The sequence below is a fragment of the Camelus ferus genome, chromosome 23, assembly GCF_009834535.1.
Source record: "Camelus ferus isolate YT-003-E chromosome 23, BCGSAC_Cfer_1.0, whole genome shotgun sequence".
NCBI classification, from domain to species: domain Eukaryota; kingdom Metazoa; phylum Chordata; class Mammalia; order Artiodactyla; family Camelidae; genus Camelus; species Camelus ferus.
Window position 1 is genome coordinate 1,723,983 of NC_045718.1, and position 15,477 is coordinate 1,739,459.

At 37.5% G+C, this 15,477-nt stretch overlaps 1 long non-coding RNA gene across 2 annotated transcripts in view; it reads left to right on the plus strand.

Annotated features, from left to right (window-relative positions):
• LOC116659327 overlaps window positions 1–15,477 on the plus strand; it is a 73,811-nt gene that overhangs the window by 16,016 nt on the left and 42,318 nt on the right. The window contains exon 3 of one of the 2 annotated variants that reach the window (XR_004314644.1): window positions 509–6,685. The exons of the other annotated variant lie outside the window; for it this stretch is intronic. This is a non-coding gene — a long non-coding RNA (uncharacterized LOC116659327). Of the gene's footprint in view, window positions 1–508; window positions 6,686–15,477 lie in introns of those variants that run through there. 2 annotated transcript variants of the gene reach the window in all.

Sequence of the window (15,477 nt, forward strand, 5' to 3'; positions counted from 1 at the left end):
TCTGTTTCTCCATTTTCAGTGTTCATCTGTTTTCCAATCCCATTTTTCTTATTTGCCTCAGGGTCCTCCACGTTACTGCATTAGAAATGGAGGGAATGGTCGCGCACTTACATGGGTGAGAAATGTTGGTAGAGACTGTGATTAGAAGGTGGGTAGAAAAGAAGATTTGGACTTATCTGTATTAGAGGTGCCCATGGGACAAACATCTGGAAATTATTTCCAATATGCAGTTATAAGCAGAGATCTAGGGCTTGGAAGGGAGATTTTTGGGTGATGAATTACGGACAATCATGGTCGTTTAAAGCTCAGATGTAGATGAGATCACTAAAGAGATCAAGTGAAGGGAAATGAGAATCTGAGCACAGAGCAGGTACTCAGTAAATGTTTGCTGTTTGTGGTCTCTTTCCTGGGAAATTTATTATTAGTGTGTGTGTGATGATCCTTTTGGGTTGTCATGACCTGATCCTTTCAGGTTGTGAAACTGGCTCATTCCTGGTGTTCATTACAGATTCTAGCTCTCCACTTCAAAAGTTACTTTAAAGAGAGAGCTTCCTAGAAATTTTGGATAACCGAATGGCAGCTCAGTGGATGGAAGACTTCCAAAATAAATACCTAAAACATGTTTTAACCCTCACCCATCTTGAGGCTAAGAAAAGAAGGCTGCTTTTTGTAGAAGGAAAAGCCAACAGGAGCTATCATCGGAGAAGATATGCTAGCAGGGACCGCAAAGATCACAGCTGAAGCACTGATTTCCTGTGAGGGGAAGCAGGCTGAGAAAGCTGAAGAGGCTAACGCAAGGCCTCCTGCTGAAAACTGGCAGAAATCTCAACCCACGTCATGTGAACAACAGACCTAGAGAAAGAATCTTTACTAGGAGTTCTGACAGCGCCGGCATTGCTCCCTGGAGCTAAAAGGTCAAAATAAAGACCTCTTTCACCGTTTCAAATCAGACCTTTAAAATTTCAATTATATTTTTACTTAACTGAAAAAGGAAGGCAGGGTCTGATATAAGCTAACTTTTTGACTGACTTCCATTTTTTTTTGTTTTTTCTTCATTTTTTTTTAAAGGGGGGAAGGTGGTTTGGAATAGATAATATTAGGTCACTTTTAGCTTCAAAGGGATGTGGTTTGGAACAGATAACACTGGATCACTTTTAGCTTAAAAAATGTGCATTCTATAATTTTTAAGAATCATAATATACTCAAAAGGGATGGGAATGCTGGTAAATCAAATACTAACCCCCATGTGACATTTCATAATTATAAAAAGATTCAAAATTCTTGATCAGCACAATCTGTTGTAAAGTGAAGATTTTGCTTGCTTTGTGCTATTTTGTCTCATAATCTGTATACACAGCTTCCTTTTTAAAAAAAATTGAATTATCATAGATATGGGTGATTTCTACAGTCTGCAGAATCATACTATAACATTCAAAGGAAGACTTCAGACTACTTTTATTTCAGAAGACCAGGCAAAAGTCATAGTTTATTCATACTCTATGCTTTTTTCCCTCCACGTTAATGAACGTTTTAAGTGTGAAAGCCTGAACTTCTCAAGTACCTAAGTCTTCCTTTTTTTTTTTAATGGAAGCACTGGGGATTGAACCCGGGACTTTGCATATGCTTAGCATGCGCTGTACCACTAAGCTAACCACCCCGCTCCGCCCCCCACCTAATTCTTCCTTTTAAAACAGCTGATTCTGTCTTTACCTTTTCTTCCTTCCACATAAACTGGCTGTGGTGGGGGTGGGGCAGGGAAGGAGTGAGTTTTAGAAATTACAGAAATGAGCATCTCTAATATTCTCTCCCAGTTCTGCCGGTGAGTCATTGCATCTAATATCAGTGAAAATGTCTTTTATGTGTAGCTGAAACTCAAGAATATGCCGATTATTTATTCATCTGACGTTGGTTCATTATTTATTATTCACTTAACAGAGATTTTTGAGGCTCGATTTCTGTGCTAGGTAATCAGGTAACAACAACAACAAAAAAATATATGATGTGACACCAATCAGTTGCTTTTGGGGAAGTGGAGGGAAAAACTCTTCTATTAGGCAGAACTTTTCAAAGGCAACTTAGAGCATGATATGAAGTAACCATGGAAGTGGATCACAAAGAAATAAAGAGATAACGCAGTTCCTTCATCATTTCCCTGGGCAATTCAGCTTGTAAAATTGAATCCCTAAGTCTTTTGACAGATTCACAAATACGCAAACAGATTCACAATGACAAGATATGAGAGAGTTTTATTGTTCAATATGAACATCAAACAATATTTTTACAAATTACAGAGATTTATTTGAGTCACTTCTCTTTCCCCCATAAAATGCACACAAAACACTTCTGAAAATCAGCAAGTAATCCAAGTCACCCAAAGGTTTTGATTTCTTTGCTTGCCATCCAAAAATGACCCTGAGGCTGTGTCAAAATAGAGCATAGATTAGGAGCAGGCTCGGTAGGTAGGACAGAGTAACCCCCAAAGAAAATCTTGAACCACATGTTCGATGTGGTTGAGTATGTTAAGGACAGTCAATTCTAGACTTGCATCATGAGGATGTTTCTGGAATTAATGTTAAATCTATAAGAAAATTCAGACTACTAAATCTTTAAAGGTGAAGATAATATAGAAAACAGTGTGGAGAATAATGATTATGGTTAAAAGACCCAGGTTTAAATCCTTCTATAATGTTCTCATTTTTAAAATAGGCGTGATAATTCCTACCATGCAGGGTAGTTATGAGAAGAAACAGGTAATAAGTGAATGGCCGTATATACCAGTGGTTCTCAACAGGAGACCATTTTGTGTCCCCTCCCTTCTCCCCCACGCCAGGGGACATTTGGCAAAGTCTAGTGACATTTTTGGTTATCACAACTAGAGAGGAAGTATTACTGGTATCTAGGGTTTAGAGGCCAAGGATGTTGCTGGACCCCCTATAAAGCACAAGACAGTTCCCATGACCAAGAATTATCTGGCCCAAGTATCCATAGTGTGAAGGTTGAACATCTTAGTAAGTTCAGAGCACACAGCAGGTCGGTAGGAAATTATTCCTCTTACCTATACCATTACAATACTAGATCTTACTTTAAACAAAAGCATTGTGTGTTGGGGGGGGGGAATAGACTAAATATTTTTCTAGCCTTTATGAATTGACTTCAAGATCTCCTTGGAGTGGGGAGTATAGCTTAGTGGTAGAGCATGTGCTTAGCATGCATGAGGTCTTGGGTTCAATCCCCAGTCCCTCCATTAACAACAACAACGACAACAAAGATCTCCTTGGAGATGTTCATAATTTATTACACAGTTTGAATACTCTTCTCAGTAGCTCCAGTGGCTTTCAGAGAGGATCTAGGCTGAAATGGATGTCTATGAATGTATAAAGGAAATTTTCTGTCAGTATTATTGCCTGTCACATAACAAACATCTTGACAGGCCGAACAACTAAAACTTAAGATAGGCATAGGCTGAAAATACAGTTTTAGATTGTTTGTCAAGGTTGACTTTCCAGTATGCTGCCTTGAATCTACCTCTGTTGTGATGACCTGGTTATTCCTCCCCACTCTTTCCTCCCTTGTATTAACATGGACTGAGCTTTAGAGCTCTTCACAGCTTCCTCCCCAGGACAATTAGGCTTTGAGGTCTTCGGGGTGAGTGGAACATGGCACGCTGCCTGTCTGTAAACTACGAACACATGGTTCGTGAAAGTCTTACCTTTTTATTTCTGTGCTCTCCTGTAAACATAACAGCATTCTTTTGTCTGCACTATTACGGAAATGGCCTATCATGTTCCTTGGTAGGAATTGTTCCCATGGTAACTTTGAAAAATCACAAAGTACTTGGAATGCATTATGATTGAAATATTTTTTGACATACCAATAAAATAATCTAAACAATACACTCCATTATGTGATAATCTGACATTTTTGAGGAAGGATCTCTATCAAATCTAATTTCTCACACATCGTTTTGATGGTATTTTTTTTTAGATTTGACATCCTCATGTATAAGTTTTCATCTTCATTTTGTCACATAACAATTTTGAACATCTTTTCTTTTCAAACTTCTTTTTCAGCTTGCCTCCAGCATCCACAAGAGAGTTCACTGTTTCTGTCTTACTACAGCCATTGCACGGTGTACACATTTCTAATTTTGCTCACATACATTTTTGATTACTCTTTCATATTCAGTGATGGTTATTTATTTACACGGGTTGTCTGGTTAATCTCTGTATTTCTACAAAGTGTCTAGTACAGTGCAGACACATTGTAAAAGTCCCAATGAATGTTGATTCAACAAATAAAGGCTGACTCACATTCAACCAAGTTATGATGTAAGTACCGCTGACTCCCAAAGAGTGATTTGTTTCCACATTCTTATCAATGCTGCCTTGGTTCTTTTTGCTTAATGTTTGAGACATCATGAACTTATCAGAGGAGGAATTTATCTGTAAATAGTACCAGATCTTACAAAAGATCTAAGCTTTATAGCCACAAGGATTCTAAGAAATATTGTTAAGAGTTTATATTGATTTTGAACCTCTTCAAGTCCATGAATAGGATACAATGTTGTATCCTCTGTATGTATGAAATGAAATGAAATTAAGCAAAATCTTAATAATAAATAAAGGGGGCCCCCACACTGATGTAGTTCATTTATTACTAAGTTGCATATCAAATGGCACTGGACTAAAAATTCCTTGCCAAATATTTAATTTTATAACATGCTGTCAAAGTAAGGGTTTCAGTATGTCAGTATGACTTTTAAATAAATGTTCTTAACTAAAACTGGGGAAAATTCAGGTTTGCCTTCAGTCCAACAAATATTTATGGAATACTGATTTTATGTTAGTTGCTTCTTTAGGTACTTGGCACGCGGCAGCAACCACACCCTCTGTCCTTAAAACTTACTTGCAGTCTGTATTCATTAGCTGCTGGAGATTTATGAAGGGAATAGTAATTTGCTTCTTAAATAAGTAAATATATATACTGTTTGCATTTTTCTGACACATCTAACTACTTGATGATCCAGATTTCCTATGAAAGAATTAACATTGTAAGGAAAGAAGGCATGAATTTTTTTTTCGGTAGTCTTTCCAAACATTTGCGACTGAATAGTTTAAAGGCTGTTTCCTGGAATGTTTCGATAATGGTTTGGTGGATCCCCAGTTAAGATGATTTTCTGTTCTACTTTCTACTTTACTGTTTTACTTACAAATAATCACTGTTCATTACCTTATAGAAATATAGTTACAGACAGCTATCTAGCTACATGTTTAGGTGATATGTTCAAGTTTTAATCCTTTATTTTAAAGTAAACAGAGAATTTGTCTGAAGATAGAGAGGAAAAAAAACTTACGTCTGGTCATTAGTGTAAATCCAGTTGTCTGTACATTATAGGAAATTAGTCGCTTTTTAGAAAGAGCTTTTAATTGCTTAATCTAAGTAATGTGGGCAATGGCATACGTGTTTTATTTTAGGGTCTATCTAGCCCACTCAGAAAATGTAATGGACCTAATTTTCATTTAGGATAGGTCTGTGCAGTTCCTAAAACATCTAAATGGCTATTAATTTAATCAGGTAATTTAACTATAGCTCTAGAAAAGGCCACCAGCTAGTTGTCACGCCATGATTATGAGGATGACATTTCTATCCCATGATGCCAGAGGCAGACTTTGATACATCATTTTCTTTTTGAAGGTTAAACTCAGATAACCTGCCTTTGGCATTTAATTAGCTACATATTAAACACTCTTTTAATAATAAAATGATTAAAAATTTTATTGCTTCTCAAATGAGGCCCTTTTAGATAGATTTAATGACTTGGTTAGAGCTCTCCAGTTTGTGAACCAAGCCTTACTTAGGCCAGTATGTAGTAATGATATGCTTTACCGCTTGCAAAATCTGTATTTTATTCAAATGATGGCCATAATCATTTTGGATAAAACTTCTAATGCTTTCTTCTGTATTTTTAAGTCTGACTGTTAAATGTCATTGGGAAGTAACCAGAAACCCCTCGACTGAAAATTCCCAGAAATTATCAAGTTCAAAATTAATAAAGAGACCATGAAATCTGTTTAATGTGCTGAATCTTATACACTAATTGTTTACCCTTTGAAAAGTCATTTGTCACCATTGAAGACCTGCACAAAATAATAAAACGATTGTAGAAATGATGGAGAAGTGTGAGTGGACCACAAACCCGCATCTATATTTTTACTTAATATTAGCTCTTCGGTGAAAATGATCATCAGGAGACTCTTCACTGTTCATCCTTAGCATGAATTGGGAAGGAGAGAGGGGAGCTAAAACATCCATAAGACAGGTTGAGGAGACTGAAAGCTATCACACAGGAACGCGGCGTTAACTATAGTCCGAATAAAGTTGACCATTGTGGTTTGACTCTTCTTTTCAATTTTTTATTATATTTTGAATTGACTTTCTTATTTATACGTGCACAGGTTTTAAGTGCTCAGTCCAATGAAATATGACAAAAGCATGCAGCAATATAACCACCACCTCAATCAAACCATGAAACAAGTCAGTTGTCACTCACACCTCCTCACACCTCTTTCTAGCCAGTTTCCCGCAGCTGCCCAACGGTTTTGAATTGTGTCACCGTAACTCGGTTTTGATTGTCTGAGGGCATCACGTAGATGTCATCATACAGGGGACCTACTTCCTTTGCTCATCACCCTTTTTTTCTTTTTTTTTTTTTGAGATTTTTTCAAATCTTTGCTCCTAGCATTAGCTTATTCCTTTTTGTGGCTGTGTCCACTGCGTGAGGACATCACGATGACTTAGCCATTTGCTTGCTGGTGGATGTTGGGGTTGTTTCCTGCTTATTATTATTAATTAAGCTATGAACATTTAAAAATAATTTTCTGAACACTTTTTTTTTTTTTTTTTTAACTATTGAGTAAACATCCAAGAGCAGCACCTCTGGGTCGTTATAATACTTGTGTCTTTAACTTGAGGAGAATCTGCCGATATGTTCACCTTTGGTGTAATTGTCAATGAACCTGCATCTTCTTCCTTTAGCTTAAAATGGTAAAAGGATTCAATGAATACTATTGAATATGGTTATGATGCAAGAGTGTTTGGAATTTTAATGGTGATTTTCTTTTGTCTGTAGGGGTAGAAATGTTCTCTTTGGTGGTCTGACAGGAACCTCCCCCACCTTATTCCATATCAACAGATTAAACCAGATTACTGCTTTTAGTCCAAGTTTAAGTAAATATGGATCTTGTCCTTTGGGATTTTGGTTGTTAGAGGAGCTAAGGGAGAAAAAACCATAAACACACAAATTGTTAATCAAATTAAAATGAGTAATGCATGAAACCACCTGTTACTTGATCAAACATGTATGTCTTTTTACGTCAATGAAACTCATATGTAATCAAGCTACATAGATGGCAATAATTTTAGTCATTAGAACCTGTAGGCAGCAACAAATTACCAAATAGCATAAGGAAATCTTTTATTTTTCAGCTTTAGAATCCAAGATCACTGGCCCCAGTTCTGAAGATACCAGGTCCCTCTTTCTCTTCTTCAGTAGAGTTGATTGAAATAACTGAGCTCTCAGGAAGATTTTTTTTTTTCTCCAGTAGTATTGTTATCGTAAACCTCCCTTGACTTGTAGGCTTGGCTTCCTGACGTCCATGAGTCTAGGGAGGGTATTTTCCCCAAACAATTGAACTAGTGTGTAGTCATTCCATCTAAATTTTGTGCTAGTTTCTTCCTGGGTTGTACATTTGGGTTTCTCAGACCAGGCAAGAAAGACTTTTTAAAAAGATAATCAATAGACAAGCGTACGTTTTTATTTTAAAAAAATACTCATTTTGTTTTTATCAAAGAATAGCTATTTATTGGAGAAAATTTTAAATGCAAACCATGCAAATAGGAAAAACTAGCTGTAATTCTATGACACAGAGTCATCATTAACGTAACAGCAAATATTGTCAGCTTTTTTGCTTTTATATATATGTATACTTTAAAAAATAGAAACCTAACTTATTCACCAAGCAAATGATAAAAATACCTGAAGTCAATAAATCTTATCTACAAAATAATTTTGAATATTTGAATTGTACTGGATTGTATCATACTTTATGTAATCATTCTCATATTGTTGGACATTTATATTGTTCACAATTTTATTTTCTTATACACAGTGTTGAAGTAAACGTCTTTGTAGACAAAGAATTTCACATGGACATTTAAAATTTTTTCCTTAAGATACATTTCTATAAATAGAATTGTACAATTAATAGATAACCATAATAACTATTTTCGTTTGGCAAATGATTTTTCTAGGAAGAACACTCAGACTTGAACAAAGCTATTCTACTGCCAATCACCCTTTCTCATTTTTACCTTTTTAGGGAGCATTTTGTTAATTGTAATACAAAAATCTTGAGAACTTTTGTGATCTATAGAAATATCCTTGACCTTTGATCTTGTGAAAAGAAATTCATTCTAGTTTGACTATCAACTAAGAATAGATTCCTGTTTACACAGAACCTTTATCTTCAGGGTAATTATAGTTAAGGGATCTCAGTAGAAAATAAACAATTTTGAATCAAATGAAATTGGTCTGTGTTCTGGAGACCCTTTACTTGAACTTTACTCACTGGTTTGCAGTGCCTTTTTGGTGAGCTAGAGCTTCACTGTCCAGGAGGGTTTGCATTGTCCATGTGTGGCAATTGAGCACTTGAAATGTGGTTAGTCAGAATGGAGACTATAGATATAAAATACCTCATTAGTCAGCTTTATATTGATTACATGGTGAGATGATAATACTTGGGATATATGGGTTAAGTAAAATATGATATTAAAATGAATTTCGGGGAGAAGGTTATAGCTCAGTGGTAGAGCGTATGCTTAGAATGCACGAAGTCCTGTGTTGAATCCTCAGTACTTCCATTTAAAAAAAAAAAAGAGGAATTTAACCTGCTTCTTTTTACTCCTCTCAACATGGCTATTGGAAAATTTTAAACTATATATGTGGTTCCCATTTTATTTCTGTTGGACAGAGTTCATCTAGATGTATATCCTCCTGCTATAGAAAATATAAAGCAACTATTGCTATAAGCTAATTATGTTTCCATGGTTATGAACTGAGAGTGGTTTCAATAGGTAACTGATCCATGAAGATCCCCTCAAATCGGGCTCTGATGAGTGAGAAAATGACTGAGAGGAGAACTCTGAAGCTTGCCTGAAGTACCAAGTTCTGTAGATGGCTGAAAGCCAATTCTCCCCAGCAGTGTGATAGACCCTCTCCTTGCTGAAATTCCAAATTGTTGGAAAGGATTTATACCAGTTTCCACAAGGATGAACTGAGGGTGAGTGGATAAAGTGGACGGCATTCCCTTCTAGATCCTCTTCTCATTTCAAACCTTGCTGATCACCATTCTGCATACACATTATTTGCATTTATCCTCAAGCAGTCTCAACCCCGAAGACAAGGATGAACTCAAGTGAAGAACTAACCTACCCTGAGGGAACTAGAGACTTAAAGTTTGGAAGTAGAACTCCCCATGAATTTTCATTCCTGTACTGTGCATAACTTGAGAATGCAGTAGAGAATGGATGCCTAGATCCTTTCCCCCAAAAGAATAAACAACAAAAATATATAGACAAATGATTGGATTATCCAAATTAGGTATCTGATGTGATGCATTGATAGAATTTCCCCTTGTGTGTGTAGATGCCGCCGAAAGGCAGGCTGTCTGGAATAATTGCAACATGCATGCTTGGTGAGAAGAGCAAGGAAGGTTCTCTGGCGTCTAATCTCCATCTGCCTTAGGGGAACCTGGGGCACGGTGCTCACTGATGAAGTCTAACAGTGAGTCTATAGAGGGTGTAATTGCAGGAGTTACAGAAAACAGAAAGAAAACAACTTCACCCTGTTTCCATAGGACTAAAGCCTTAATTTGCTCACTTACGTATAGGATGCTATGTCCAATGGGAATCTACCTCCCACCTCCCTAAGTTACTCTGTTTAGAGAAACCTCTGCTTAATTAGACTTCCTTCTGTAAATGTAATACTTGCTGAAAATGTCAGGTTGAGACTTAGACATGCCTACATGGCTTCATAACACGAAACAATTCACTGATGTGTGAAAAGACCAGTAAGTCAACGAGTTGCTTATTCTGTGTGAACCCAGCAAGCGGATGTGATTGAGTAATTGGACTGGGTGGTGCAGCCGTTTGATGCCATGAAGTCTCTAGCCCTAGGTGGGACAGTGGTCCAGGAACTGTTATTTCTTATTGAAGAGATGCTTGTGAATATGACAGGCAAATTTCTGAACTGTGCCACCCAGAGCTCTTTGTACGTCCTCATCAATCATAGTTTCTATGAATAACCATTTAATTGTCAGAGTCTTAGGCAGTCTCCTTAGTTATAAAAAGGCACTATGGTATGACATTTAACAGCAAAGATGCCAGAGCCAAATTGGGCTCTAATACCTACAAGTTGTATGACCCTGGGTACTCACCATTCTGTGCCTATTTCATCATCCAAAGATTTTCAAAAATGGGATAATAACAGTATTTAACTCATGGAGTGGTTCGGAAAATTAATGACTTAATAATTTTAAGATGCCTTGAAAAGTTCTTGGTATCCATAAGCTGTTAATAGTTTATTAACATATTTCATATTGCAGTTTAGAAAGTCCCACCAGTTCAGTGGAAGTTACGGTTGCATCCGTTTAGGAAGACATCACCTGAGTGTATAGCCTCGGGTGGACTGAGTCACAAAGAACTGCAGCTGATTCCTACAACCCTTCCACAAACTGCTAAAGATGACTTCTATCTCTTCTTGTTGGGAAAGCATTTTGAAACAGGGCCAAGGCAATGGGGGCCTGTTGCCTTACAACTGCACATTTTTCTTTTACATGGGAGAATAATGTGAGAAATTGTGCAAGCTGGCCATCCATTTGTATCCATTTCTGCAACCCAAACTTCTAGCCTAGTCTGGAGCAAAGGGCTGAAACACCTAATAAGTAGTCATAATCATATTCACACTTGCTATGGACTCTATATTTTCTTTCCCAAAATTCATGTATTGAAGCTCTAATCCCCAGTTGATGGTATTTGGAGGTGGGACCTTTGGGAGGTAATTAGCTTGAAGGTAGGATGGAATTATAAGAAGAAAAAGAAAACAGAGCCCTCTCCTCTCCAGTAAGGATATGGAAAGGAGTCTGCAAACCGGGAAGAAAGCACTTACTAAACACTGAATCTGTCCGCACCTTGACCTTGGACTTCCCAGCCTCCAGAACTGTGAGAAATAAATGTTTGCACTCTTGAGCATATATCCAGAGGGAACTGTAATTCGAAAATATACAGGCACGGCACCCCAATGTTCATAGCAGCACTATTTACAATAGCCAAGACATGGAAACAACCTAAATGTCCATCAACAGATGACTGGGTAAAGAAGTTGTGGTGTATTTATACAATGGAATACTTCTCAGCCATAAAAAAAGAATAAATAATGCCATTTGCTGCAACATAGATGGACCTGGAGATTGTCATTCTAAGTGAAGTAAGCCAGAAAGAGAAAGAGAAATACCATATGATATCACTTATATGTGGAATTAAAAACAAACAAACAAACTTATTTACAAAACAGAAGCAGACTCACAGACATAGAAAACAAACTTATGGTTATTACCGGGGTTGGTGGGGGAAGGGGGTGGGAAGGGATAAACTGAGATTTCAAGATTTGCAGATAGTAACTACTATATATAAAATAGTTAAATAACAAGTTTCTTCTGTATAGCACAGGGAACTATATTCAATGTCTTGTAGTCACCTATAATGAAGAATATGAAAACAAATATATGTATGTATATGTATGACTGAAACATTATGCTGTACACCAGAAATTGACACAACATTGTAAACTGACTCTACTTCAATTAAAAAAAAAAGAAATTTGATATCCCAGATGAAATGGACCAATTCTTTGAAAAACACTAAAGAAGTGTCAGAGTGTTGCCGAGTCCAAACTCAGCACGACAGGCCAGTAAATCGGGAGACGAGGTGTCGGGGCAAGGAATAGCGACTTTATTTGGAAAGCCAGCAGACTGAGAGGATGGCAGACTAATGTCTTGGAGAACCATCCTGCTCTAGTCAGAATACAGGCTCCTTTTATACAAAAAATAAGGGAGGGTCAAGGAAAATAAGGGAGGGGGTGTGGTTGATTGTTGTAATCTTGCTGCAGGCTTTCTTTGTTCTTGCAGCCATCCCCGTGGGCTAGGTCATGGTGTCCCTGTAAACTTCCAACGAAACAAAGGTTACTCTACTACAAGAGAAAAGTAATTTAAATGATTTAGGAAATGAAATGGGAAAAAATTATCTGTTACAAGAAAATTGTTCAAATGTCACCTCTGAAAAGGAACATGAAGACAGTAATATAGATAAATAAATATGAACTTTTTTAAATCAAAGCCTGTAGAGTAACTTTGATTTTTGTGGAGTTTTTTTTTATATCAAATACTGTAGAGAGGCCACCATTTGAAACTAAATCTAAATATATTTCAAGAAAATATTTTAAAATTATGATTTACAGCTTCACTTATCTAATTATTAATGTTTGGGTTCAGTATTTTATGAGAAAGCACTGATATGAAATAAAAATTAGAATATAAACAAATTTATTTATGTTAGAACTACAAATGGGATTTGGGATAAGCAATGGTTTTCAAAAAATCATCAAAATCACTTTGGGGAACCTTGAAATGGACAGGTCTTGGGCTCCTTCCCTGGGATTTTACTGTCTAAGTGGAGAGAATGCTTTTTCTCAAAAGATGGTCTTGTGCTAAAAAGCCCCAAATTCCTTCCTCCTCTAAATTTCTAAAATGCCGTAATTCTTCAAAAGAAAACTAGGCCCTCAATACTGTAGAAAAGCATCAAACTTTGTCATAAGAGGGACCTGGTTTCATATCCTGGTTTATCTGCCTACTAGCTGTGTAAACTCTGGACAAAGTAATGCATTCTTTTCAAGCAACTCCCCATTGTATCCCCGTTCTTCATCTGGAAATGGGGATTAAAAATGCCAATTTCATAGGGGGGTTTGTAAGTTTTTGTGAAAGATTAAAGGAAAAAAATCTAGAATAAATCCTTAGCATGAGCCTTATATATAGTAAGAGCTCAATAAATGGTAATAATTATCATTGTTACTAACAATTTGTCTGTGGTATTCATGTGGTGACAGAGTCACTTGAATGGTTTTGGCTAAGGATGACACCTCCTGTTCCTATGATTTTGCAGTTTTGAAATTGATAAGAAAACAGGATGACTTACCGTAGAGGTAATATATTCTCTTCTCTTGGGCTTAGTAACATCATCCAAGTAGGACTATCTGTACACAATTGGAAGGTAGCTAACAGCGCACCAGGAAATAGTGATGGTAAAGATAATAATAATGTCTTGTTACCATTTTTTGAGATCCCTCTATGTTCCAAGCACCATTCCAGGTGTTTTATGTACAACATCCTATTAGGAATCTGTTAGTCTTTTCATTTTACAGATGAAGAAATTGAAGCTTGAAAAGTTTACTTGCCCAAGGCTGGCTTATAAGAGGAGCCAGTATTCCACCCTTCTGCTTAGTCAGATATGGACTCGGTAAATCTAGTTAAAGGTAGGAATCCTGTGTTAATTATTACTTCAGTCTGCTCACGTTTTTATTGAGAGAATGAGAGAGTAAGTGAATGAATGAATGAAAAATAATGAAGATAATGGGGTAGAAAATGTTTAGGACATGAGCAATAAGACTTCTAACCTGTTATTAAATTACTAACAGAAACACACACACACAAAAATCTTTCCAAGCAAAATTACTGATCTTCAGAAGGAAGAAATGAGATAATCAAAACGGTTCGATTTTGAAACTGCCAGCACTAAGAGATTTTCTTTCATCCTTTTTCTCTCAAATAGGCATACTTTCCTAAGGGCTTGCTTATTCTTGTAGCTAATTGGTCAACATGAATCATGTAGCACATGGGGAAGATTTGGGCAGCGCAGGAAAAGACATGATAAAGGGGTTTATGGTGGGGAGGAGGAGACTGTCATTTCTGGTAATTTCTCTAGACTTTTGCTGTGTCATTAGCTTTGTCCAAGGAGGCGACTGCTATTTGCAAACCAGCTTTGTCAACGAAACCTGTTGTACTAAAGCCTTCAAACTTACCTTCAACTGAAAAACAAAAGTGCAGCATTTTCCTTCTTTAATACTGCTATAGAGCCTCCCTGATTTTCTTGCCTCTGGCTGTTTCTTTTGCTAGATCCTCACCTAATACATTTCTTTGGGTTGAATATTCACACTACTCTAGCCTAAACTGACTTTCTTCTCTCTCTTTGCTTCCCTGCTATAGAGGCATTCTATTTATGCCAGTTCTATGACTGGGGAGGAGTTTTAATTCTTTGTAAGTTTGTGTACGCTCTGAGGGTCTGCAGAGGGTCGAGAGAGCAGACTCCTGATGCAGGCCATCTATCTGCATAGATGGAAGGGAAGAGCAAGGGATGGCGGGCATTGGGGAGATTTTCTGCTGGTCTGTGATCTCATGGGACCCATTTCTGTACTTTGCTGAACAGGAAGGGAGCCTCCAAATGCTATCAGATCAACAGATACACGTTTTGTTTTTTTTCCAGACCCGATACTCACTACAGGAGAGTGACATCCTGGCCAAAGACGTCCCCAAACACAAAGCTCTCTTGTGCTGTGATCATAGTGCCAGTGGTTATTTTCCTTCCTGCAGTCTCCAGTGCTCCCAGCCCTGAAGCAAGTGGCCCCTCTGCACCAGGGCTGAGATTGCTTCCTGGCTGTGGCCATAACAGGGGCATCGATCCTCATCTGTTCCCCACCACTGAATCCTCCACTGCACATTTAAAACAAGCAGTGTGCCCTCCGACACCAGCGACACCGGCGGGACCTGGCTTTTAGAAGTAAGATTGAGCAGCTATTAGAAGGGGTGACGGCTAGAACCTAACACTGTACAGAGAAACCATGGCAATGAAATGACACAGACTCGTAGATGGCACCTGGAAGGCTCCTTAGACATCACCCTGGCCAACCCCTTAGCTTTATAGGTGAAGAAACCCAGGTCCAAGGAGGTTAATTGACCTATCCAAGGTCATATTGTGAATTATTGTCCTTCTGTGGTAGAGGTCAAACAAAATTTTTTCCCCAAGGTTTCTAAGAGTTCAGAGTTCATAGTCCACCAGCTTTAATAGCTGGAAATGCTTCCCTTTAGAACTTATTCATTCAGCAGTGCCTGCTGGGAACCTATAGTGAACGTGTTCCAAGTTATGGGTGATTAAAAAAAGGGGAAAGAGGTTTCTGCACTCAATAGTTTACAATTTAATTGAGGATTTAAGACATAGAGCAAGAGAAAAAATGAAATGCTTGATGTGTGCCTGTAAAGGCTCTGTATAAAGAGAATTCTGTGGAGCAGGTGTCTTATGCATTATCTTAAAGAA